The 25,526-nt window shown below is 51.0% G+C and overlaps 1 long non-coding RNA gene across 1 annotated transcript; it reads left to right on the top strand.

The window, feature by feature from the left end:
* Window positions 1–5,890: 5,890 nt before the first annotated feature.
* Window positions 5,891–22,033, top strand: LOC118501043. The gene is made up of 3 exons (XR_004903609.1): window positions 5,891–5,933; window positions 14,305–14,306; window positions 22,022–22,033. It is a non-coding gene; the product is annotated as an uncharacterized LOC118501043 (long non-coding RNA).
* The last annotated feature ends 3,493 nt before the right edge of the window (window positions 22,034–25,526 follow it).

Here is a 25,526-nt window from a genome sequence, read left to right as displayed (position 1 = left end):
GAACATCTACCCACACTTATTCTGCAACTCCAGCAGAAAGAGAACGTGCTTCTTTTCTAATGGTTCTAGCAGTGGTCCCCGGGCCGGCTCCCATTGGCCCAGCACGGGTCACGTGCCTACCCCTGACCCTAAACCCTACGAACACCACATTAACCCATGAAATAGCTCAAATGAACTAACTATATACTTTTCTGAGCTTTCATTCTTCATGAAGTAAAGGGACCATGCATGTTCTCTGCAAATGTAACTCACTAATGATAAATGTTATTATTATTATTATTATATCCACCCTTTCCCCATTGTCTTTCTTCCTCTCCTTCCTGTCCGATCTGGTTGTCTGCTTTTCCCTCTCTCCATCGAGCCTCACTCCCACCTGGGTCCGGCAGCCCCTGGCAGACCCTCGGGAGAACAGGCGCTATTTATAGCGGCGTTTTCCCGGGCACTGTGCTGTGCGGTGACATGGGAACACACCATTTAAGGGAGACTTCTGTCTCTCACTGCAGCCAAAGTGGCTCTTGAGAACCTCGTCTGCGGTGAGGAAGAATGTAAGAACACAATCCTCTCTCCCAGCAAAGGCAAGCCCTGCCTCTCACGGGGCCTGAGCGAGCACTTGGGGCGCAGACTGCGGGAGACCAGGAGTGTGTCACACAACGAGTGCCTGGGTGAATGCACTTTTTGTCAGTGGACCTTCAGAAGGAGAAATTAACCAAGCTGGAGCCTGGAGAGGACATGGACGTGAGAACTGGCATTGTAGTTGGGTGAGTGGAAGGCTGGGAACGGAGCAGGAACTGTAAGGACCCAGTGGCATAAAGTCCTATGTGAAATCTTGGACATGTGAAATTAGTTTGGGAACAATTTAAATGAATTTAAATAAAATGTGTATATGCACTGGAATTGAATAATTAAGAAAACTCATGGCAGATGGCGGGAGCCAGGTTTCTTGTTGTCAGAGCAGATGTTTACAGATAAACCAGAGCAGATGAGTAGAACGGTCCACGTGCTACTGAATGAGAGTCCAAGGCATTAGTGGGAACTCGTGTGTAACTTAATACAGATCCAGATGGTTACATATGGAAATACTCATAGATGTGTGTACACACCTGGGTTAGTGCACACACCTCTATTTCCTTGCTTTGTCAGCCGAGGCACCCCAGTAGCAGCAAGCACACCTAGTGCCCAGAACTTGGTTTCTAATTCCATTCTCCAGTACAAAGGTCAGGTCATCTTAGAGACGTGATTAATTCTGGAACTGGGGCGGCAGATATGCAGGATAATCTAGGAGCATCTTGTAGTAGCAAAGAGTAAGGAAGAGCTCAAAGACTCCGCAATCACGGAGGGAGAGAACACAAAATTACACAGGAGCCCAATGAAAGATCTCCCAATAGCCAAAGCTGGAACAATTTGAGCAATAAAAGAAATAAAGTATTATTTTGTATTATAACCAAAAGTATAAAATAAAGATCCATGAGTCCATACTGGAATGAATAAATAATTGAAGGATGAAATAAATGAGGCAGAACAGATAAATCTCCCAGACAGGAGAATTCCAAATAATGTGTGTAGACACTCAGCCTTCAGGGAGGCGGGGCATCACTCCCCAGCCCGGAAACCTGAGCTGCCCGTAGTGACTTCCTCCTGAGAGTACAGTGTGGAAGGAGGGGACTGACTTTACCTGTGCCGTGTCAAGTACTCCCTTGGCCAGATGATCAAGGTCAACATCACAAGTGATGTGATGTTGATAATATGTACCTCTGATATAATGTGATGGGAATGGTGCTTCATCTCTGTAGTCTTCCTCCCCCCAAAATGCATGGTCCAAGTCTACCGATGAGAAAAACATCAGACAAACCTGAAATGAGGAACATTCTACAAAATATCTGACCAGTACTCCCCCAAACTGTTAAAGATCATCAAAAACAAGGAAAATCTGAGAAACTGTCACATTCAAGAGGAGCCTAGGGAGACAGAACAACTAAATAATGTAGTATCCTGGGCGTGATCGTGCCCCCTAAAAAGGACATTGGGGGAAAACTAGGGAAATCTAAGTAAAGACTGGATTCAGTTAATAACGGTATGTCAACGCTGGCTCATTGTAACGAACACACCACACTAACACGAGAACTTAGTAGCAGAAGGGACTGGCTGTGGGGCATGTGAGAACTTTGCACCATCACTGTAATCTTTCTATAAATCTAAAACTATTCTAAAATAAAAAGTTCATTTTTTAAAAACTCGGTGATTGTTTCATACACCAAAATATTAATATTGATTACTTCTGCATGGTAGGATCATACGTGTTTGCTTCGATGTACTGCTCAAATTTTCTATAAAGTATGTGTTATTTACAAAATCTGAAAACCCTTTAAAGTATGCACTTCCCGTCTGAGATAACAAACTGATCATATGCCTTCACCTCCCCTCCCTCACAGGCCCCACGAAACTTTCTGAGAAGAAGAGCCCCGAGAGAATACAGAGAATGGAGGTGAGGACGTCAAAAGACAAGAAAGTGCAGTGATTTTGGGGGTGGCTGACAGGGGCTGGAGAAACGGTCCCTGAATTAGGTAAGTAGAGAAACCTAAGACTTGGAAGGGCTTAGAGAGAGAACCGACAGTGAGGAGTGAGGAGGTTCTCCCGTGGACTCCAAAGAAGGAGGTGATTTAGAAGTAGCAGGTCTGCAAGAAGTGAGCTTCAAACATGGACTGAACACTAAGGCACGGGTGTCCGACCTTTTGGCATCTCTGGGCCACACTGGAAGAAGAGTTGTCTTGGGCCACACATTAAATACATTGTGACACACAATTATAAAAAAGAAAAATCTCGTAATCTTTTAAGTAAATTTAGGATTTTGTGTTGGGCCACACTCATAGCCGTCCCCGGCCCCAGGCAGCCGGCAGGCCGTGGGTTGAACACCCTGCTTTAGCGAATGGTTGAAAGACAAATAGGGAGACATTGCAAGTGTAGCTCCCCTCCCAACCCCACATGGTTAGGCAACCTGGTCCCTGCCATACACTGCAGGTGTTTTCTTTAGAGAAACTGAACCAGAGCACCCCAAATTCAGGGATTCCGGCAGCAGTAGAGGGCAGCTGTCTGGCTGGAAATACAGGGGTTCAGTTAAGGGCACTTGTTGATAGGAGGGCCCCTTTCCTTAGCCCACTCCCAGAAAGGGACTGTCAAGGATACGTCCCCTGTGGAAGACTGGAAGTTCTTCATTGGAAAAAAATTCACTAGCCCCAAAGAGAAGTTCTGTAAGTGTTGACCTTTTATTGTCTCCCAGTGAAATGGCCTGAGATGAGGCCCGCCAGTCAAATCCCAGCCCGCCCCCCCACCACACACACAGCTGCCAATCATGTGGACGACTCTCTGACACAGAGGAATGGAAAGCCCAGGATCACCAGGAATTTGCAGAAAGTATTGCCCATGAAAGAGAGCCAAAGAAAACACTTTTTTTTTTAAAGAAAATGAACTAAGAGGAAACATAAATGATGTAAGAAGAAAACATATTTTTTCTTTGTATGTATACATTTAATTAATAGTCTCAGAAAGCTAAAAGAAGTTGCAAATCCATGAAAAAGTATAGGATGGCGTAAACACGGAAGAGTCAGGGAATGAGTGAGAGCAGTTAGAAGTTTAAAACGTGACGGCAAACACAAAAGATGCAACGGGAGAGTGGGACAGTGAAGTGAAGGAACCTCCCAGAAAGCAGAAAAGACAGACAGACGCCCACTGGGGGAGAAAACATGTTAGACGGTTGTTCGAGGAGACCCAGCAATTTATGCAGTTTCACGAAACAGAAAACAAAGGGTAGGAAATGATTTTATAATGATAATGTAAGCGAGTTTCCCAGAAGTGAGGGATATAAATCTCCAATTTGAGAGTACCCACTAAATGTCCAGTAGAATGGAGGGAGGGAAGCCAAGGCAATAATTCTGCTTCTCAGAATACGGGAATAAAAGAAATAACCTCATAACTCCTAGAGAGAAATACCACATCTGTGTGAAGGAGTACGAAGCTGTGGCACCAGACACACCCACAGCGGTATAGGATGCTAGGGAACCCTGGCCCAGAGTTCTGAGGGAAAATTATTTTTATCCTGGAATTCTATACTTATCCAAAAAGGGTACATGTGGAATGAAGATATTTTCAGACATGTAAGAACTCAAAAGTTATACCTCCCACACACCTTTTCTTAGGAAGGTAGTGAAGGATGTAATTCAGTGAAATGAAAGAAAGACTAAAGCCAAGGAGGAGCAACAAAGAGACTCTAGAAAACGGAAAAGCAATCCAAAGGAGAGGAGGGATGGAGGGAAGCCCTAAATTGATGCCTGGGCCCCGGGTGTAGAGAGTAACCATTCAGAACCGGGAGCAAGATGACAGGCAGTAGAGAAGGGAGGGAGGGAGGAAAAGAGAAGACAGTGATTTTTGATACATTTGGGTAGTTGGAAAAGACATTGCTGGATGTTGAACAGGTACAAAGAGAACATTCTGAAAATATTAGCAATAGTTATTAAAAAGAAACTAAGCAAAATAAAAACTATGGTAACTGTTAACTGCAGGAAAAAGAAGAGGGAATGTAATTATGCAATTGCATCACTAAGCAGGAAACTGAGACTGGGTAGAAAGAAGTGGTAAAAGTCCTATAGCTGGCCCTGGCTGGTGTACCTCACTGGATTGAGTGTGGGCTGTGAACCAAGGGATCACCGGTTCGATTCACAGTCAGGGCACATGCCCAGGTTGTGGGCCAGGTCCCCAGTGGGAGCATGTGAGAGGCAACCATACATTGATGTTTCTCTCCCTCTCTTTCTCCCTCCCTTCCTTCTCTCTAAAAATAAATAAATAAAATTTAAAAAAAAAAGTCCTATAGCTGGATATTTGGAAGAAAACTGAAAAAATATATATATAAAGAATTTGTAAAGAATACTTGTGAATGTTCTAGAAATGAGATAATATAACAATATTGTAGTGAACCTAGTGAACATCAAGAATAAATTTCCATTTTAAAGTCAAGAGAGAACAGGAACTGATTACCTCAAGCCCCAGGGCGGAGGGCAGGGCGGGAAGCCCATCTCATGAGAAGCCTAAGGCAAGGAGACACTGTCTCATACCTGCCTTCCAGGAAGCACTGGGAGCTGAGCGGAAGACAGCTGCCTAGCAGCTCCTCACAGGCCCCCCACCCTGTTCTGGGGGATCACAAGGCCTCCCACCAAGAATCTGATTAGTTGCGGTTCAACCTTTTGCCTTCCTGGCCTGTTTGAGTATGTGCAAGGTCACAAGGGTACCAAGAGAGCTATCCCCATGCGGTATCAAGAAATACCAGTATAGCCCTGGTTGGTGTGGCTCCGTGGATTGAGCACTGGCCTGAGAACCAAAGGGTCACATGTTCGATTCCCAGTCAGAGCACATGCTTGGGTTGCAGGCCAGGTCCCCCGGTGAGGGACATGTGAGAGGCAACCACACACTGATGTTTGTCTCCCTCTCTCTCTCTCCCTCCCCCTCTCTCTAAAAATTAGTAAATACAAAAGAAAAAGAAATACCAGTATAGCTCTTTCCAGATGGAGCCGAAGCAGGGGCATCTCTCAGGACAACTGGCACAAGGGGGAGCCCTGCCACAGAAGCAAATATATTAACGGGGACAGCCTGTCGGCCCTACCACACACAACCAGTCCGCGTGCGAGGAGACAACGAGAAGTGCTGGGCCTTGAGGCTGGACATGGGCAACTTCTCCTGAGGCCCAGGGCTCTGCACACACAAAACGAGGACCACCACCGTCATGTAAGTGCATGTGCGATGAGCTAGTCTGTGCCGAGACCAGGGAAGCGCCCCCTTGCGCTCGCTGGCAGCGCACCGCACCGCACAAATCCCACTGGGCACTGCCGCTGGGCCGCAGGAAGACGGCCAACCTGAGTCCTGAAGAGGAAGAGATTTTAAACCAAAAAGTGATCAAAAGGAACTCAGAAGAAATGTATGAAAGGAAACAGAACGCCAGGATCAGACGTCTCCTAGAGGTGCAGTTCCGGCAGGGCGAGCTCCCTGCATGCACGGCCCAAGAGGCCAGGCGGCCTGGCCACGCAGATGGCCAAGGACTGCAGGGCAAGGAGCTGGGGCTTGAGCTGAGGGAAGCAAGGCCAGGAAGGCAAATAAATCCTCCTCCCTTCTGTCTTAGCTCATGTGATAAAGGTTTTTTATTGTTCTTTTAAAACAAGAAAAAGAAATATCAGTATGAGCATAAGCAATTTTTAAAAGCAGAACTTATCACAACAGCTAAAAGAGTTGAAAGTAACTATCTCCGGAAGGAAACTACAAACAGGGAGGGAGGGGCCGAGAGCCGCTGCTTTTATATAACAGGTTTTTTAATATAAAAGTTTCCATTTGATTTTTTCTATATACTTCGGTAAAAATAGAAATCCGTTTTTCTCAAGAAGCAGTGGAGACAGGGGTTGGTCTCTGGCCCCTTGAATCTTTGGCCCTTCCCCTGGTAAGTGACGTTGGAAGCCTCGAGCTACAGCTCAGGAAGCTTCTTCGTACCCACCTCATCCTTGTCACTTCCCAAAGCCTGAAGCCCACTGTCCCAGAAGCAGGAGTCCTGGGACTCCGGGCTGGGAGGACCATGAAGTGCCTAGCAAGATGAAGGGCGGAAGACACTCACTGAAGTATCATGAGTTTCATAACAACGAGGGAAAAGAGGACATCCCAAAACTTTCAGAAAGAAAAAAAAATGAGCTAATAAAGGAGTCCTGGGAATCCGAACTACAGCTGACATCTCAAAGCAACGCTGGACCCCAGAAACCGTGGCTCCAAAATTCTGAGGGAAGATGATGTTACCCCAAAATCCTTCTCCCATGCAAACGATCAAATAAATGCAAGAGAAGACACTTTCAATATTTGCAAATATTCCAAGTATTTACCTCCCAAGCACTCTTCTCCTGGGAAGCTGATCTGTCTGCACACAGGCAGGAGCCAGGAGCACCCAACCCATGAACTGGGGCCGCAGCATCTCCTCTCACAGCTCGGGGTAAATGAGGGTTGAATGCAAAAGAATGAAATGTGCAGTTGGTGTTGCAGGATCTACATGTGTACTTTCCAAATAATGTGAAACTATAGTCCTAAACCATGTTGTGAGACGTAGTTCCCAGAATCAGTGTTTCCAGAGTATCTGGGCAAAGATAATCACTAAAGAGTCTGTAAGGGGGCCTCCTCAATCCAGAACATATTCGGAAGAAAACTCCCATAGAAAATAATTTCTAGAGAATCTGAACTAAAACACAAGAATGGTGGAACATATAAGGAAGCGGAGCACCATGAAAAACAATCCACAACTTCAAAAGCTGAAGGACACACAGCCAAGAACTGGATGAAGAGCAGTATAAAAGGGACTTTAAAACAGGCTTGTTGCCCTGGCTGGTGTAGCTCAGTGGATTGAGCGCGGGCTGCAAACCAAAGCATTGCAGGTTTGATTCCCAGTCAGGGCACATGCCTGGGTTGCGGACCATGGCCCCTAGCAACCACACATTGATGTTTCTCTCTCTCTCTTTCTCCCTTCCTTCCCTCTCTAAAAAAATAAATAAAATAAAATCTTAAAAAAATTTTTTTTTAAAAATGGGTTTGTTCAAATAAGGCAATATTATATACCAAACGGGAACAGGCGACTGTAGGACATGAATACACAGAGGTAAAGAGAATCAGCAATCTGGGAAACAGAAGTGAGGCAGTGTCCAAGGTCTCAGCTAGAGAAATCAGATGTGATCAAAAAGAGATGCTAACATTCTTGGAAGAATTCTGGGGAGCCTGGATGGACCTGGAGAGCACTATGCTAAGTGAAAGAAGCCAGTCAGAGAACGACAAATACCATATGATTTCCCTCATATGTGGAATCTAATGAACAAACCGAACCAACAAGGACAGTGGGGACAGACTCATGGATGGAAAGCAGGATGACAGCCGGTGGGGGGGCAGGTTGGGGTGGAGGGGTTGAGCACAAAGGAAAAAGGACTCATGGACGTGGACAACAGTGAGATGGCTGCTGGGAGGAGGGGTACAAGGGGACTAAATGGTAACGGGAAAAAGACAAGATTATATGCGTATGAACCTCAAAGAATTCTGAGGAAATTGGAAAGGGTAGTAAATAGGCATTTTTCTAAAAGACAACAGTTGAGAATTTTTCAGGAATAAGGAAACAGCAGCATGGCAGTGAGGCGAGAGAACAGCAGTAAAGAAGAGCACGCTCAGCCCCGGCTGGTGCGGCTCAGTGGCTTGAGCGCCGGCCTGTGGACTGAGAGGCTGCCGGTTGGATTCCCGATGGGGGCACAGGCCTGGGTTGAGGGCCAGGTCCCCAGTAGGGGGCGTGTGAGAGGCAGCCACACATTGATATTTCTCTCCCTCTTTCTCCCCCCTTCCCCCTCTCTCTAAAAATAAATACAGTTTTTTTTTAAAGAAGAAATACTTAGAGCCAAGAGAAAGAACCTTAGAAACAACCATCAGCCTGATAATAAGCTTCTCATCTACCACGACGGAGACTGAAAGAGAAGTAGCAGCATCCGTGTTCTAATGGAAAACCACGGGGAACAGAAGTTGCTGCACAGAATGAAGGAGCTGCCACACCAACACAAAAAAGAGAAAACAGCGACCATATACGACATTGGCCTTGGCCTTGGTCAGGGGATGGTGAGGAAAGGTCTAATGGAGGCTGGAAAAATGGTGACCCCCGTGTTGTGGTGGTATAGCATTTGAAAAACTGTCATTTGTGAACATTCGGAAGGCTTGGGTAACTCATAAGCTTGTAGGTTTAAGAGGTTGCGAAACAGAATGTTTGGTCGAGAGCCTTGGCTGTTGCTGTGTGCACGTGACGCTGTTCTACAAGACAGAGAAGAAGAGTTCAGAAAAGAACTGGCTGGTTCCAAAGAAGGGATGAAAGGTACAAAGGAATCCAGAGTCTGGGGACTTGCAGGGATGGACACTCAGTGGAAAATAAAAGAGAAATGCTGTGTGCCATAGGGCCAGTTAAGACACAGCTTTGGGCAAAGAGTTTGGTTAGAGCCGCCGTGTAGAACTGGACTGAGAGCCCACCAATGAGAATGAGCAGCGGGCCCAGCTGCCGCCCCCCACCCCTTCCTTCTCCGCTCGGGACTGTCAGCTCCTGCAGGGCCAGGGTGGTGGTGCTTGTTTTCCCTCTTTTTCTTTTGGAACCGTAGCCCCAGTCCTTAGCATGTGCCTGACATATAGAGAGGCCCAATAAATGTTTATTGAATGAATGAATCGTGGGCAGAGGCAGGGATGATGTCACCTTTATGTTACTGGGGAAGCACAGATGCCCGAAGATGGTCAAGAAACAAGGCAGAGTCACGTGGAGGTAACTTCTCCCAGCTTCTGGCTCTGGCCTCGAGGTCGCACTGACCCATCGTGGCTCTCTAACACCGACAGCACTGGCCGTGCCACTCAAAGGCAAGACGCAGGTGATCTTTGGGAGTTTTGTAAGCAAAGCAGTGCTAACGGGAGCTCCCTGGAGTTCTCCCTCTAGGGTGCCAGTCAGACCTGCCCTGGGTGGCTGAAGGCATGCAGGACAGTGAGACAGATGTCCCATGGACACTAGATCTTCCCTCCCAGGTTTCTCTACTTCACACTCCACACTCAGCAGGTACCCTCATGGCCCTGGGGAGAGATCTGTGCCCTGACCCCTGGCCACTGTGCCCTGCAGAGGGAAAGGGGGCTCTCTGGAGCAGACAGCTCCACCCCGGGCGGGAGGAAGGTGTTGGGGAGGGACGGGGCAGAAGGGCAGGGGGATAACAGATGAGGCTAAATTAATTTTGGAAACCATTAAATCTCTGAAAAGAGAGCGTGTTTTCAGCAGGGACAGTGAATCACTGTGATTTGCAGAAACAGGCACAAGGCAATTAGCCATCTGGATGCTGTGGCTTCCAGTCCCCCAGCGGAAACTGCGAGTGAGCGGAAGGCTGGTCATTACCCAGCCCAGGCCCCGTTTTCCAGGCCCCACAGAGAAGTCTGTGCCTCCAGCCAGCTGGGAGCCCAGAGGCCTAGGACAAAGGGTGACTTGGCAAGAGACAGAAAAAGGGGCAGGAAATGCAGCACCAGCCACAGGGAGCCGGGACTACTTCCTTCTTCCTGTGAGCTCCCCTCCGAGCCCAGGAACCCACCAAGGCTGAGGGAGCAGTTCGTTCGCTCCACGAGCCCTCGTTGATCACTGACTGTGGCCCAGGCCTTGTGCTAGTGCATTAAACTATGTCATTTAATCCCCACGACGTGCATATGAAGAGTTCCGCCCACCGCACTGTTTCGTAGGGACTCGTCCTGGGGTGTTCAAGGTGAGCAGCACTAGCTGGAGTAGCCCTGCCTGGGAGAGATTTCTTTTTAAAATCAGTGAAGAAATAAAAAGCTAAAAAAGCTGAAGTGAACTCGCTCAAGGTAAGCAGGTTTGAGAACGAGTCTCGAAATTCTTTGCCCTTTCTTAGATGATCGGTATTTGCCAATTGCTGCTCTGTCTGGCTCATGAAGTCGTGAAAACCAAATAATGCACACGGATATGAAAGGGTTTTATAAGATGTGGGAACCACACACAGCTGAGCCGTTCCTACAGAGCAGTTACCCTGCATCTTCCGACGCCCTGTGACCCTAAGAGGCTGCCCCTCCATTCATTCCTAGAAACTATGGGAGTCCTGGACGAGCCCATCCAGGAAAAGGGTCAGCGAGCCTTTCGGGGAGGGGCCTGGACAACTGACCGGGAGGAGCACTTTACTCGAGGAAGCTGGCCCGACGGACTGCGCTGTGATTTACAGACGGTGACAGTTCTGGCACTGTCTGTCGTGCCTTCAGCGCCTGCCATGTGCAGAAAGGCCAAACGAGCGAACGCTGCCAGAGGGAGACTGCTCCCAGCAGAGGGAGAGAAGCCAGGAAGGCGACACCAGCTAGACTGGCCAGAGGTCAGCACCCCGGGCCGAGGTGCCTGGGGCTGCTCGCCCACCCAGGGTTGCTGTGGGACCCGCGCCCGGCCACGCCCTGCTCTGAGCTTTGGCGAAGTGTGGCCTCTGCAGGGCCTCCACCCCGGCCTGCGTGGCCCTGCTCAGGACTCTGCTGCGGCCTGCAAGGCCCCGCACCTGGATGGCCAGAGGGTTTTCATTTTCTGTCCGCATCTGCAGTCCACTCCCGCTCCTGGGAGCTCCGGCTCTTTAAGCAAGAAAAGCTGAGAGGAGCCCAGAGACCATGGACCTGGAGGCAGATAACATGGGGGAGGCTCTCAGCTCTGCCTCTCCTTGGCTATGACCTTGGGCGAGGCTAGGGACCTCTTCCCTTGCTTTCTCCATGCATAAAATGGTCTCACAGGGTGGCGGTGAGGCCTGAATAACAGGCAGGTAATGGAACTCACAAAGAGAGAGTTTCCACAATAAGGTTTCCTGGCAAGGTTGCCAGATCTTCTTATCTGTCAAGAAAAATCACAAACCTGGATTCCTGTGTAAACTTTTCCAATTTTCAAAAGCTTGGGCGGACAGAACAGGCATGTCTGCAGGCTGCCCGCACATGAACTTGACGACTGTGTCCCTGCAGGTGTGTCGGCACACTACGCACCAGAGTAGTTCCCTTCCTCCTCTTGCTGCTCTTCTCCTCCCTGGCTGGCTCCCTAAGCCTCTGCCTCTCACCGGAGGTGCCTGTCACCCACACTGTACACTGGACTGGGGTTGGCTCGGCCCTGGGGTGGCCTGAACGCTAGGCCCTGGGGCCGAGGGAGGACAGGTCTCATGGTGCTCCGAGGCCAGAAGCAGGCTGGGGACAGGACTGCCACCAGGAAGCCCCACCAAGCCTCCTCCCCAAGAGGGAGAGGGAAAGATGAGGAACAGGGATCTTCCGCCACAAAAATGGAATGAATGAACGAATGAGTGAATGAATGAACGAATGAGCCACTGATGCCTCTGGCAGAACTTTGCTTGGCAGTGTGGAGCAGGATCTAACCCTCTGCTCTTCTCGGTAATGTTGAAGGAGCACCAGAAGGCCTCTTGCGAGGGCTGGCGGGACGTTTGGCTGGGAGTCCTGGCCAGCAAACTGGCCCAGGGCCAGGTGAAGCAAGACGCCTTCCAGTTCCCAACCGGCATCTCATGCCTCTGATCAGAATCAGGCCGAAATCTCCTCCCCCAGCGCTTTCCAGAGAATCAGGCTGGGGCTGCCCAAAGCAGGAGTGCAGGGCTCAGGGGAGGAGGCAAGTGGGTGGAATCTTGCATCAGGATCCTTCCCAGAAAGGGGCAGCTCCTTCCTAGCACTGGGCCTGCGGGTCTCCCCCACCCGCCCTTTCCCGGACCTCGCGATCGCGGTGTCTCTCACTGCAGCCTTTCCCAGGCAGCGCTCAGGCTGGCCAAGGCCTCGGGAGCCCTCAGTGAAGCCGCCACGGGGAAGCCCTCGGCCCAGAGGCCCGCCCCTCGGCTCTCAGCTGTTCCTGGGAAAGGGCGGAAGGAGCCCTCGCAGAGCTTCTCTCTTCCTGGTGGCACGTCCCAGTACGTCCTCCAGGTGGGGGATTTCCACAGCGCCCCCCCTCTCCCCCGGGGGCCCAGGTCTACTGTGGTCTCTCCAGATGCAGAGAATTCCCCTCGGCCCGTCCCTGGCTAGGAAGGGACGCGGGGAGTGCCACGTCTGCTCTAGTCCGCAGCTGCAGCCGGACCTCAGTGGATGGGGCCTCATCCGTCCAAAGATCAGGCAGACCTGCACGCGGGAGGCTTCGCAGAACAACGGAAAGAGAGAGGGGGGCTAAGGGACTGTTCCGGAATCGGGGAGACTGAGAGGCGGAACAACTCCCCACCGTGTGTGGCCGTGCACCGCAGCTCAGACCGCGTGCGGGAGGGAGGAGCTCGCTGCGACGGACGCAACTGGCGGAAGTTCACTGCGGACTACGCCATAGGTAGTGATATCGCATGATGTTCAATTTCCTAACTTTGATCATTAAAGTGAGGTTATGAAAAGGGATGTCATTGGTTTGTTTCCTCTGACATAGGTAGGGCTAAAGGGGGGTGTCTGCAATGTACTCTCCAAGGACTTGAAGTGACAGTAATGATAATAATACACTCTTATTCTCAAACATGTAAGTAGACAGTTCGTATGACCCAGCAGCAAGTCCACTCCTAGCTGTGTGTCCCGGAGAAGTGACACCGTGCCCACACCAAAGCCGGTACACCAATGCCCATGGCAGCACCATTCATAGTAGCCAAAATGTAGCAGCAACTCAGTGCCCGCCAGCTGACGAACAGGTAGGCGGAACGCAGTGCATGTCTACACACGGGAACGTCACTCGGCTGTAAAAAGGTGTGAAATGCTGACCCATGCTACACGTGGGGGCACCTCAAAAACGGGCTAAGTGAAAGAAGCGTATCAAAAATGGCATTTGATGTGATTCCTTTTCTGTGTGACACCCAGGACAGGTAAATGGACACAGACAGGGAGCAGATGCACTAGCCAGAGCTGGAGTGAGTGGGGGTGGGGCGGAGACAGCTAGAGGGTGCGGGGTTCCTGCTCTGAGATGAAGTGTTCTAAACCCACCGTGGTGGTCGTCGCACGTGTCTGTGAATGTACTAAAAGCCATTGAATTGTACACCTGAAATGTGTGAATTGTGTGGGGTGTGAATTCTCAATAAAGCTGTTATAAAAATAATATGTATATATGTCGAGAGAGAGAGAGAGAAAGTGAGTGATAAAGCAAATGTGGCAAAACATTATCTGGGAGAAAGACATTCCGAAGTTCACTGTACAATTCTTACATCTGAGTCTGAAATGATTTCAAAATAGAAAGTTGATTTTTAAAAAAGAGAGACACTTGCCCATCTACCCATCTTCCACGGGTAGGGACTGGTTGCAGCCCAGGCTCTGGAGTCCGACAAACTGGACTCCAAGTTCAACTCCACTATTTACCAACGGTGTCACCTGGAATGAGGTACCGGACCTCTCTGGACCTGTTACGTCATCTCTAAAATGGTAACGAGGCCGAAAGTACTCACCGGAGAGACCCACTGTGAGGGTCAGAGACGGTGCACATAAGCTCTTCATGTTTTATGTGGGTAACAGCGGCCAATGAATACTAGCTATTATTGTTCATTCACAAACAATTTCTTAATAATTTGTTTTTCTTTTGAATTACAGAAGGAACCCACGTTCATTTCAGGGAGGGTCCCGCTACTCCGCCTACAGGCCCTGGAGAGGCGTTCAGGGGCTCTCCGTGGATGACGAGGCAGCTGCGGCGGGGAAACAGGGGAGTGTTCTCTGGGACGAGGAAACAGGGCCTGCAGAGCAGCCAGGCAGGTTCCTGGGGGCGGGGAGGGACAGCGGTGTGGCTGGGGCCGGATCCCCCGGGGTCCCGAATGCCATGCCAGTGTCTCTAGACACTGCCTTCTTCAGCACAGCCTTCAAGGTCAGAGTAGGTTCCCAACCGTCTAACTCTCCCCTTGAAACACGGTAGGTAGTTAGAGTCTGGACCCAGGGGCAGAATGGCAAGCTCAGATCCTGGCGGTTTGCTCGCCAGCTGTGTGACCGTAGGCAAGTTATTTGACCTGTCTGAACCTTGATGTCTCACGCTGATAATGGGAAAAGAAACCAAGCTCACTCAGTGGTTGTGAAGATTACATGAATTTACAGTAAATTGCTTAAAGCGATGTCTGGCGTAGGAACAACCAAGTATTTGTTATTGTTCTCCACCGAACATCACCTCAAGCCTCTCCGCGAGCAGCTGATTCAGTAATTTAACCTCCAGAAAGTGCAGTCAAGACCAAGGTGGATGCCCAGGGCTCTGAGGATCAAAGGATCCAACGCTGGAGCCGGGAGCTCCCTTCCAGCCCAGCCCTGAGAGTAGGGAGAGGTCAAGAAAGGAGCCTTCTGACTTTGGGGAGCCCTTGGCCATGTCTGGTCCCCACCCCCCAATCAGGAAGTGGTCTCTTGGGTCTGGGCCAGGACCCACACAGCCGCCCCCTGTCTTGAGGAGAAAGCTGTGACGGGAACACTTTTCTCTAGGGAGAAAATGGGCAGGGAATGACATTTGTGTCCCCCCGGTATGCAAATCATCTCATGACCCAGCTGATTGTGTAGGAAAACACATCCTGTTCCTTTCAGAACATTTCCCTGGAAGTCTGGGGGGGAACCAACTGGCCAGGGTCAGAACAACTATTCAGGGAGCTCCTAGCCACTGACCCACATCCCTCAGGCCTGAGGGGCGGTAGAGAGGAGAGGCCTGTAGGCTGGAACACTCCAGAGTTGGCACCTGAGCAGCGGACTGGCCTAGGACCCCTCCCCCCGCGGGCTCTCCCAACCACCAAGGAGGGGAGAGGAGGCTGGTGGAGCAGTGCCTGGGAAGCCAGGCGTCCTGGCTTCTAGGGCTGGTTCAGCCTCTAACCCACTGTGTGACCTTGGACGAGTCCTTTCTCTCTCTAGTCCCAAGTTTTCTGATCTATAAAATGAGGTTAAATTAGATAGTGTTTGCAACTGGGGGAACATAGACCCTTAAATCATAATCAGGCTTCAGGGGATTGGTGCCACTCTCGATGGTATGCAAATTTCCGTGCAAGCATGTATTTATCTGGGGATGTGTGTGAAGCTGCCATCAGTTCACAGAGGGATCTATCCCAGACAAAAGTTTTGGTGATATCTGTGGTCTCTTGAGCTGGCTGCTGGGTAGATGGAAGCTTCTGGAAAATAAGGATGTATCTTATAACAACAGTGTAACATACTACCTGGTACACAGTAAATGCTCCACAAATACTTGTTGAATGAATGAATGACACTCATCAAATACTGGGTAATGTCCACAGCAGAGGCGTTCATGGGTACCACACCGCAGCTGCGGGAGTCAGGTGGCCAGTGATGACGGGCTGGGGAGGGGACAGGGTGGTGGGGAGGGAAGCAAAGGGTCTGGAAATGCATCCTGGAATCTGCTCAGTTCGAGGGCTGTCTGGCTTGGACATCTGGTCTCCCCAGGGCAAGTACACCTCTAGCACCCCTTGTTCCTATCCGAAGACTCAGCCAAGCCAAACTCAGCCCATGTTCAGCAACTACACTGGTTTGGTTACAACACTGAAAATTCTCAAGTTTCTTCCATTGAACCTGAAGAATGTGTCTCACTGCCTGGCGGGTCAGGGGCGCGGTCACTGGAGGAACATGTGGTGCCTCCTCCCGCAGCCCCCCGCCAGCCCCCGCCCCGCCAGCGCCCTCCCTTCCAGGCCTGGCCCTACTTGGACTCCCGGCTGAACTACTCCCCCGTGTAGCCTCCTCGAGCACCTTCTGTCCGCTCACACCTTCTCCTTTGCCTCCAAACATATACCGGTCTCCCCTGGCCTTAACTGAAATGCCTTCACAAGTATTTTTTTATCTGGAGAAGTGCTTATGGTTTGGTGGTAAGTTTAGAAAAATAAGGCCCTGGCTGGCGTAGCTCAGTGGATTGAGCACGGGCTGGGAACCAAAGTGTCCCAGGTTCGATTCCCAGCCAGGACACATGCCTGGGTTGCAGGCCATGACCCCCAGCAACCGCACATTGATGTTTCTCTCCCTCTCTCTCTCTCTCTCTCTCTCTCTCCCTCCCTTCCCTCTCTAAAAAAAATTAAATAAATAAAATCTTTAAAAAAAAAGAAAAATAAAAGAGGGAGATGTAGAGTGTTTATCTATAGTCTACCCCAAAATATAAAAGATACGGGAACATGTATATTATATATATTTGTATGTTACTATGTATGCATGTATTTATAAAATACAATACCTTAATGCTGTCTTAAGACCATCCTATTTCCCCCCCACACACACCCCGTTCCTCCACTCAGGAAATGTGCTCAGGCGAAGGACGTCTGGGAACTCGGCAGCAGAGGAGGACAGGGCTGGGGTGCAGGGAGGCTCTGCACAGCAGGCCAGGCCCCAGGGAGGACAGCCCAGGGTCCAGGCCCTCTCTGGACCTGGCTGAAGGAAGCCCATCGCGCTCTCAGGCCCTGGGGAGGCCAGGCACAAGGGGAAAAGTTCCAGCAGGTCAGGGCTTCCCAGACAGGACCTCAGCCCACTGGGAGGACGGGGGCGGGGTGGGCGCAGAGCCAGGCAGGAGCCAGTCCCCTGCAAGAGGGGATGGGAAGTGCTGGGGTCGGGCCTGGGGCTCAGGACTGAGTGTCCCATATGCTTGGAGACCTGTGGCAGGACAGCTGCTCCCCCAGGCAGAGGCCAGAGTCCTGGAGAAGGATGGGGCAGAGGGGAAGGAGTCCCGGCCAGCCCATCTTCTCAGGGCTCACCCCACAGGGCTGGGAAACAGCAGGGCAAGGGAAACGCCTTCTCTCACTCCTCAAGGGAGAAGTGAAAGCCCTTTCCCTCTTTCCTCTCTGTAGGCCGGCTTGCAGCCTTCCCTGTTTTCTGGAACCATCTCTTTCCGGAGCCCCACGGGCCCCCTTCCAACCGCAGGAGTGCTGTCACTGCCGGGGCCCCTGCCGGCAGCGCTTTGCATCTGGGCTGTCCCGACCTCGGACCAGCCTTTCTTCTGTCGCTGTGCCCTTCACGCACCCTTCCTTCCCTGCTGGGTTGCCCGGACACTCAGTCCTCCGGACTCTGCTCTCCGTTCTCCGCGGTGGGCTCCCTCAGAGAACACGAGCCCTCTCTCGGTTTCAGCGGGTGCCTCCAGTTACAGCATGAAGGACAGCAGACGAACGTGTTCACCACTGAGCAGGGGACAGGGTTTTTATGAGATCCTCTTCACTTTGCAGGGCAGGAAAGGATTCGGATCAGTTAGGTGACTCCCCCAAGGGTCACCAACCCTAGGTGACCTGGGCCCTGTTGCCATCGTTCTTCCACGTGGCCCCACAGCTGATGTGCAGGGCGACGAGACCAGAGACCAGTCGAGGGGGCATTGGTGCGCTCTCGGGAGCCCGCGAAGGAAGCACTGCTTAGTCATGAGAGGTGTGAGGGGCGTGAGAGACTGGCCTGAAGACACGCCCTCTGCCCAACCCCACACCTCATCCAGGTCCTTGTCAAACTGTCCCAGGTGTGTGTCAGGGTGCTCCCTGGGCTTGGGAGGTGTCCAGAGCTGGCAATTTGACTTTCTCCCTTCCGCCCCACTGAGAGCGTTGGGAGGAGTTGTCATTGTCAGCTGTGCCTTTGTAGATCGCTACTGGGTAATTGTAGGCTGCAGTAGAGGTGTCTCCACTCAGTCAGTACCTATCACACCGAGCACCTGTTTCCCTGGGTCTGGGGCCCTGACAGCGAGCAGAACAAACCCTTATCCCATATAATAGAAATGTGTTGGCCTTTTCAGCCTGAATGACATACGTACAACCACATTTGCTGGTCCAGGTGCTTCCATTATAGAGGAGATTTATCGTCCCGTCCGCCCAGAACAGCAGCCCCGTTCTCTGGGGGAACTTCTCCTTCCGGCTCTAGCAGTAATGACGGAAGGAGGTGCCATCACGTGCGACAGGTGGGGCCGGTCACTGCGTCCGAAGGGCCCTTGTACATGGATTGGGCTAGGAATAGACACGCGACCCAAGCCGAGGCGATCAGAATGCTTCCATTGGCTTTTCCTTTAAAATTTTAATTCTGAACACATAAATTGTACACGAATATGTTTGTAACCACACAGAAACTCCATCTCATTAACACGACCTTTCTCCTTTCTGTCTGTCCACTTCCTTCCTTAACCAGTAAGCTCTCAGCACCCCAGAGCCTGGTCAGCATCACACTGTCCTGGGAGCAATCAGTCGGCTGCTGCCACGGAAGCAGGGTTCTGGCCAAACTGCCGACAACACCTTGAGTTCGGCTGTGTTTCAGCCCCAGGCCCGTGAGGGCAGAGCCAACCTCACGGCCACACCGTCACGAAACCAGACAGAACGGTGCCCTGGCTGACATCAGAACCCCATGCACTGATCATCTGCTCCCTGCCCTGGCCCCAGCCAATCAACAGAGCCCACGACCCAAACTCTACCTGTCACCACCATTCATGATTTTTCTCCTACGTGACGCATCCCCTGGGAGCCGTCAGGGAGCCAAGTCTTGAGCACCGCTCACCTGTGACTCCGGGCTTGTTGCCATTTCCTCAGCTAGTAAACCCTCACTTTCTGGGCTGCAAACTCTTGTTTATATTTGACTGGGCTTTGATGCGCTCAGGCAAATGAACTTCAGTCTGGTAACATGTTATCGTACAAAAATTCAAAACTGACAGTCCCCTTCAAACTCCACCACTAATCTGCGCTGTTCACCAGACCTTTTTCTATCCATTTGGACACATTTAGAAGCGCATGTTATAAACATACACAAACAGGTCTGTTATTATTTCAAGGTTTCATTTTTTTTTAAGCTTGAGTGATACCATATTGTATGTATCATTCTGAAAATTACTTTTTTCATTACTAGCATATCTTAGGGTTTATGTCCATGCATATTTCATTCTTTTTAGTCCTTTCCATATTTTTAGAATATGAATATACCAGGGTTTAAAGATGAACACTTAGGTTATTTCTAATTTTATGCCACAAATAACACTTTTTAAAAAAAGAATTTATTGATTTATTTTTAGAGAGGGGGAAGGAAAGGAGAAAGAGGAGAGAAACATCGATCAGTTGCCTTTCCCACGCCCCCAACAGGGGACCCGTCCTGCAACTCAGGTATGTGACCTGACTGGGAATCAAACTGGTGACCTTTTGCTTTGTGGGACAATGCCCAACCAGTTGAGCCATATCGATCAAGGCCAAATAACACTTTAAATAACATCCTTGCCTGTACTTCCTTACACGCATGCATGAAAGTTACTGGTCTGGAACTTGAGAAGTAACATCATCAAAGCAATAATATCCACATTTAAAATCATAATAGGAAGGGCCAAATTTCCCTCCAAAGTGGCTGGGACGATGTACACTCCCCCCAGGAATGTATTAGAGCATCAGGGCCCCCATTTTCCCATTCCTCCACCAACAGTTGAGAGTATCAAAGTTTAATATTTTTAAAAAATCTATAACTAAAACATGGAGTATTGCTGTTTGCCGGGGCCTTCTAACTGGGGACAGTGGGAAGAGCTGTCTCCTGTCTGGCACAGCCTGAGAGCTGTGGACGGACCAGACCCCAAGAGTGAGTCCCTCCCAGCCGCTCCTCTTGCTGTCTCCACAGTCGGCTTGTGTGAGCCAGCACCTTCCCCTTTAGGGCGCAAGCTCATTAGAGATGCATTTCTATTACTCTCAGCCAAAAGATTGAACTCCAAATTAAAATGTTGATGACCATTGTTTCTGTTAGCCTTGTCCCTGAGTTCACCAAGTTTTGTGGGTTTTTTAAAAGATTTTATTTATTTATTTTTAGACAGAGGGGAAGGGAGGGAGAAAGAAAAGGAGAGAAGCATCTATGTGTGGTTGCCTCTCACACACCCACCAGTGGGGACCTGGCCCACAACCCAGGCCTGTGCCCTGACTGGGAATTGAACCAGCAATCTTTGGTTCACAGGTCAGCACTCAATCCACGGAGCTGCACCAGCCAGGGCTGAGTTCACAAAGTTTACACTGGTTCTGTCATCTCTCTCATTGTTACTATCCCTTTCTTTCCTTTCTTATCTTTTTCTTTTCCCTTGTTCTCCTCATTCACACATCTCTCGACCTCAGCACCACGTTCAGAGCTCCAGATCACACACGGAGTCCTTTTCGGGAGGGCAGGGTGGAGCCGTGAAACAGGCCTTGGGAAGGGAGGATGGAAGGCGCAGTGGCCTGCCTCCCCGGTGAGCGTCTCACGGAGAGGACACGGACACGCTGAGGGCCCACTGTCTCTGCCTTGGCCATGTCCAAGACGGCCACGGTCAACCCCGACAGACAGGTCAACATCTGCTTTAAAGGAAGAAGAAAAAAGGGAGAAAAGAAGAGAAAGAGAGCACGAACAGAAAGATACAGAAGAAGCGGCTCTCCCTTTTTGTTTTTAATTATCATACACTCTACCACTGGGTGGAAACTCACTTTGTTTAAAAAAAATCTACATAGCAGTTGCAGCTTCTCAGAGACAGACAAAACATAAATGCATAAACACAGGCTGTCAGCGGCCTTTTGATGGGAGCGTGTGTTTGTTTCATTTCATCGACAGAAGAGTGAGAACAAGGTGCTGAATTACATCCAGTCCAGAATGCAAGAGGGGCAGCCCGACCTCTGCCCCCACAGGGCGGTGGCTGCCTTAGTCTGTAAACCCCAGAGCCCGGTCTTCCCCGGCTGATCCGACACTGCCAGCAAGGCTGCCACTGGCCGACACGCCCTGCGTGGCGCTGGAGAGTTCGGAGGACAACTCTTTCCAGACACAGGCTCACGCCACCCAGGACTAGTTAGAAGTACAAACGGGATGCGGGCTACATCCTTACGTCAGAAAGGAGGGGCACTGCAGGAAGAGACCCTCCTTCAAGGCCAAGCAGTGGGAGGGGAAGGCGACAAGAGCCTTTCTTCCCAAGACTGAATGTCTGTGAGAAAACTGCTGGAGAAGAGCCGGCCAGGCTGGGAGCTCAGGGGTGGGGGGCGGAGGGAGGTGCGCCCCCAGGATGCTGCAGGGACAAAGGGACCCGGGGCAGAAGGGTCTGGTCCAGTGAGAATGCAGAGAGAGAGAGAGGCCATGAAAGGAGCAACATGGCCTCTGATCACGGCCAGTAAGTCTTCAGCAAGATTCATGCCCTCCACCCACCCCCCGGCCCAGCCTCCACTCTATGTTTGGTGGGAAAGGACTTTTTTCTGGAATCTGGTAAAGGGGCTGACTTTTACATTATATTTGCTGGGGTCGAAATAGTCAACTCACAAGAGAGAGGGCAACCTGGGAGGCATCTATCTGAGTGTGCACCTTTGCTCTGTCCTGTGGTACCCCGTATCTGGGATGGCGTCTGGCATGTAGTGGACGGTCAGAAAATATTGGGTTAGCCAAAAGGTTTGTTTGTTTTTTTCTTCCCTAAGATGGCCCTAGTAGCGCTTAGTTGTCTTTAACTTCATTCAAAATAATTTTGTTAGATTGTATTGCAGCAAATGTCATATCAGCATGCACTTTTTAAAACTTGCCGAATTTTTGTGTAGCTATTTTCAAACGGAAGATGGAAGAAAATATGCAACATTTTGGCATATGATGCTTTGTTATTTCAAGAAAGATAAAAACGCAACTGAAACACAAAAAAAGGTTTGTGCAGTGTGTGGAGAAGGTGCTGTGACTGATCAAACGTGTCACAGGTGGTTTGCCAAGTTTCGTGCTGGAGATTTCTCTCTGGACGATGCTCCACAGTTGGGTAGACCAGTTGATGCTGATAGCAATCAAATCGAGACATTTAATTGAGAACAATCAGTGTTACGTCATGAGGGAGATAGCCGACATACTCAAAATATCCAAATCAATGAAGTTATTGGTGAAAATGAAAAATGTGTCTTCTAGTTTACAGAAAAAACTAAACAGACTTTTTGGCCGACCCGATTATTTGTGGACTAAATATATACAAGCCGGCACATACGCGGTTTTGGCCACACGCACCGCCGTCTTCCCCATTCAAAGTCTGGTTCGGCATTCCACAGCCTCTGCTGCGGCTGGCCCAGATCCCCCCTCACGACGCCCAGCACTCTGTCTCGCTGCCCCAGGAAGGGCAGCAGGCTGTCTACCCATGGTCTCCACTGTTCACTCCATGTCCGGGAAGAGGTACCGCTAATCTCTATACAATGCGTTCTGAGGAAGCTCTCCAAGCTTGGCCAGTGAGAGTTGTCAGCCTGTCTTTTTGCCTATGGCCGGGTCAGGGCTGTGGACTTGTCCACCTGGTTCTCAAAACAAGGCCACAGGTCTGCCTCCTACTGTGCAGATAGAGGAACTTCAACCAGAGCATCATCCCTCAGGCTCCTGGGAGTTGCCCTGTTGTTTATCACTTTCCTCTATGCTGGTGTCAGGACATGTGACTCTGGGCAAAGACTGAACCTCTCTCAGCCCTAGTTCATTCTCCCATAAAAGGGGGGGCAGCTGAAAACACCCTCCCTGCCCACCTGACAATGATATGGTGAGGGTCAAATAAGGCCAGACAGGAGAAAGCACCTTGAACTCGGTAAAACCCAGGCCAGGGATGGTACTACTCTTTTCTAACAGTAGGTCTCTGAACACAGACAGACGGACACATGCGCACGCACACACACACACACACACACACCTTCATTCCCCAGTCTCACAGTAGAGCTTACACTTCCTGTTTCCTCTAGTCCTTAGCCCAGGCCCCTCAGTGCAAGCTGTCAGCGGGCTGAGGGCTACAGGCTCCCGGGCCGCCCACCAGGCCTGAATGTGACATGCTGGCCACAGCAGGAGATCCCTGGTCTCCTCGATTATGAAGCCCCATGATTAGAGACAGCAGGCTGTCTACGAGGGTGGGGAGCCAGTGGCGTGTGGAAGGCCACCATACTGGGCCTGAGCCAGAAGCTGGAAGGCCAGCAGAGACAAGGCTTGCCTCCCCATGTGACCCTGAGACCCACGGTAGGTGCAAGTGCCAGGGCAGGCTGAAGGGTGTAGAGGCTGGTCTTACCATGACCTTGGACAAAGGAAAATCCCCAAGGCCCTGGTACGCAGGGGCAGTGAGGCACCCCCTATGGGTTGCCAAATTTAGCAAATAAAAATATAGGACAGACACCCAGTTAGACTTGAATTTTCAGATAATTATCAAACACTTTTTAAATACAAGTATGTCCCATGGAATGTCTGGGATATACTTACACTAGAAACTATTTTCTGTTTATCTGAAATTCAAAATTAACTGAATACCCCACACTCTGTCTGGAAACCCTACCCACACCTTCCCAGGGCCGAAAGGGCTCAGGGAGCCCAGCCCACGGGACTCGCCTAAGAGACCACTTGCTGGCGGCTGCCAAGGCTGCACCCTTGGTTCCTGGGTGGTGACCCACGCAGCCCAGCACTGGATGGAAGAGGAGAGGGGCCACAACACAGGGAGAACCAGGGGTGCCCTCAGGCCATTTCCTCCCCCAGCCTCGGGGAGGCAAGAGCAACCTGTCTCCTCCGCAGAGCCTTGTCCATCGGGAGGAGGTCAGGGGGGCGGGAGCTCTTATATGGACATGCCTGCCCCCCATCGCCCCACACCCGCTTTGGCTCCACTCTTACGCGTTGGTGTCCCAGTGTCCCTCCCTCATCCCGGAGCATCTCACCCCCTATACAGCTCCAGATGCCATCTACAGAGAGCTCTGCCCCCACCCCCGCTGTGGAATGAATGCCCACCTTGCTCAGGGTTGGGGGGGGGGCCAGCCCAGGGGCCACTGCACACAGGCCGACCGTCCACTCTCTACTTGCCCCGCTCCAGCTCCGTGCCACGCCACCCCCAGGGCCCTGCTCAAAGCCCCTCAGGGGTTTCCCACGGGTCTTGGGATGAAGTCAAAACACCTTGTCTGTCTTCTGTCCCCACGCGGTCCCATGTCTTATCCAATTGCAAACCAGCCAGCACCACCCCTTTCATCAGCCCGCTATGCAGCCCAGCACCTTGCTGCTCCCCCACAGCTCCGTCCCCCCCAGCCCTCGCTGCCTTTCAGTGACCCCTTATTCGTCCCTTCACTTCATTGTCCTCCCCTGTCCTCCCCTGCAGAGTGGTGACATCCACTGCCCTGCCAGGCTTCCTGAAGTCTCAGAGAGAATCAGATGAACAAGGGGACATAGCACTATTTTGCAAATTGGAAAGTTTTGTGAGAGGTGAAGAACAGAACGACAGGAGGTCCAGGAGAGCTTTAGAACCCTCCTTATAAACTGACCTCAGCTGCCCCCAGGAAGCACAAGGAACGGCCAAGTGAAGGAACCAAGGACATCACGGCAGTCTGAGCAGGGAGGTGTGAGTGGGTGGGCACTGCCTGGCTGGGGCCTTTAATGGAGCGGCCATAACCTACGCACGAAGTCCGGGACTGCATGGGAACCCCTGGGGAGGCAGGGGCGGGGACGGGGGCGTGCGAGATAGAATAGCTTTGGCCCTTCCTTCCAGCTCAGTAGGGTGAGTCATCCCTCCTCCACTGGAGGCTAAGCTGCCACGGTTCAGAAGATGTGCCCAGGGCCTGGAGACAGCAACGCACAGGGTGAGTCATGGAGCTGAGTCAGAGCCCACTCAGCCCTTTTCAGGGCTCTGACGAAGAGCGGCGTTGTTCCAGCCTTGCCCCTCCACACACACACACACACACACACACCCCCTCCAGATCAGTGAATCACAACATGCTTCCCCTGATGGCTAGCTAGCCTCACTTATCGGGCAGGTTTGATGAAATCCTACGGGGCCTCCCAGGTAATGGGTTTCCTTCACTCACTCACTCATTCACTGTGCAGGCAGCAGGGACAAAAAGCCAGTCCTTGCCTTCAAGGAGCTCCCCACCTGGCAGAGGAAGCACAGATTCGATCCCTGCCCTGCACTCCAGAGGAGTGGCCAGCAAGCCACGGGAGAGCCGGGGGAGCTGCGCACACCGTGGGCACCCAGGTCAGTCCCTCAACACCGGCAGGAGCCAGGAAGTCACTGCCCAGACAACCAGTGCCACGACTCTCAAGTCTGGGACCCACTGATCCCCAGCGGGAAGGCAGCCTAGGGTGTGTCTATG

This window comes from Phyllostomus discolor, chromosome 6, assembly GCF_004126475.2.
Source record: "Phyllostomus discolor isolate MPI-MPIP mPhyDis1 chromosome 6, mPhyDis1.pri.v3, whole genome shotgun sequence".
NCBI classification, from domain to species: domain Eukaryota; kingdom Metazoa; phylum Chordata; class Mammalia; order Chiroptera; family Phyllostomidae; genus Phyllostomus; species Phyllostomus discolor.
This window is presented reverse-complemented; position numbering and strand designations above follow the sequence as displayed.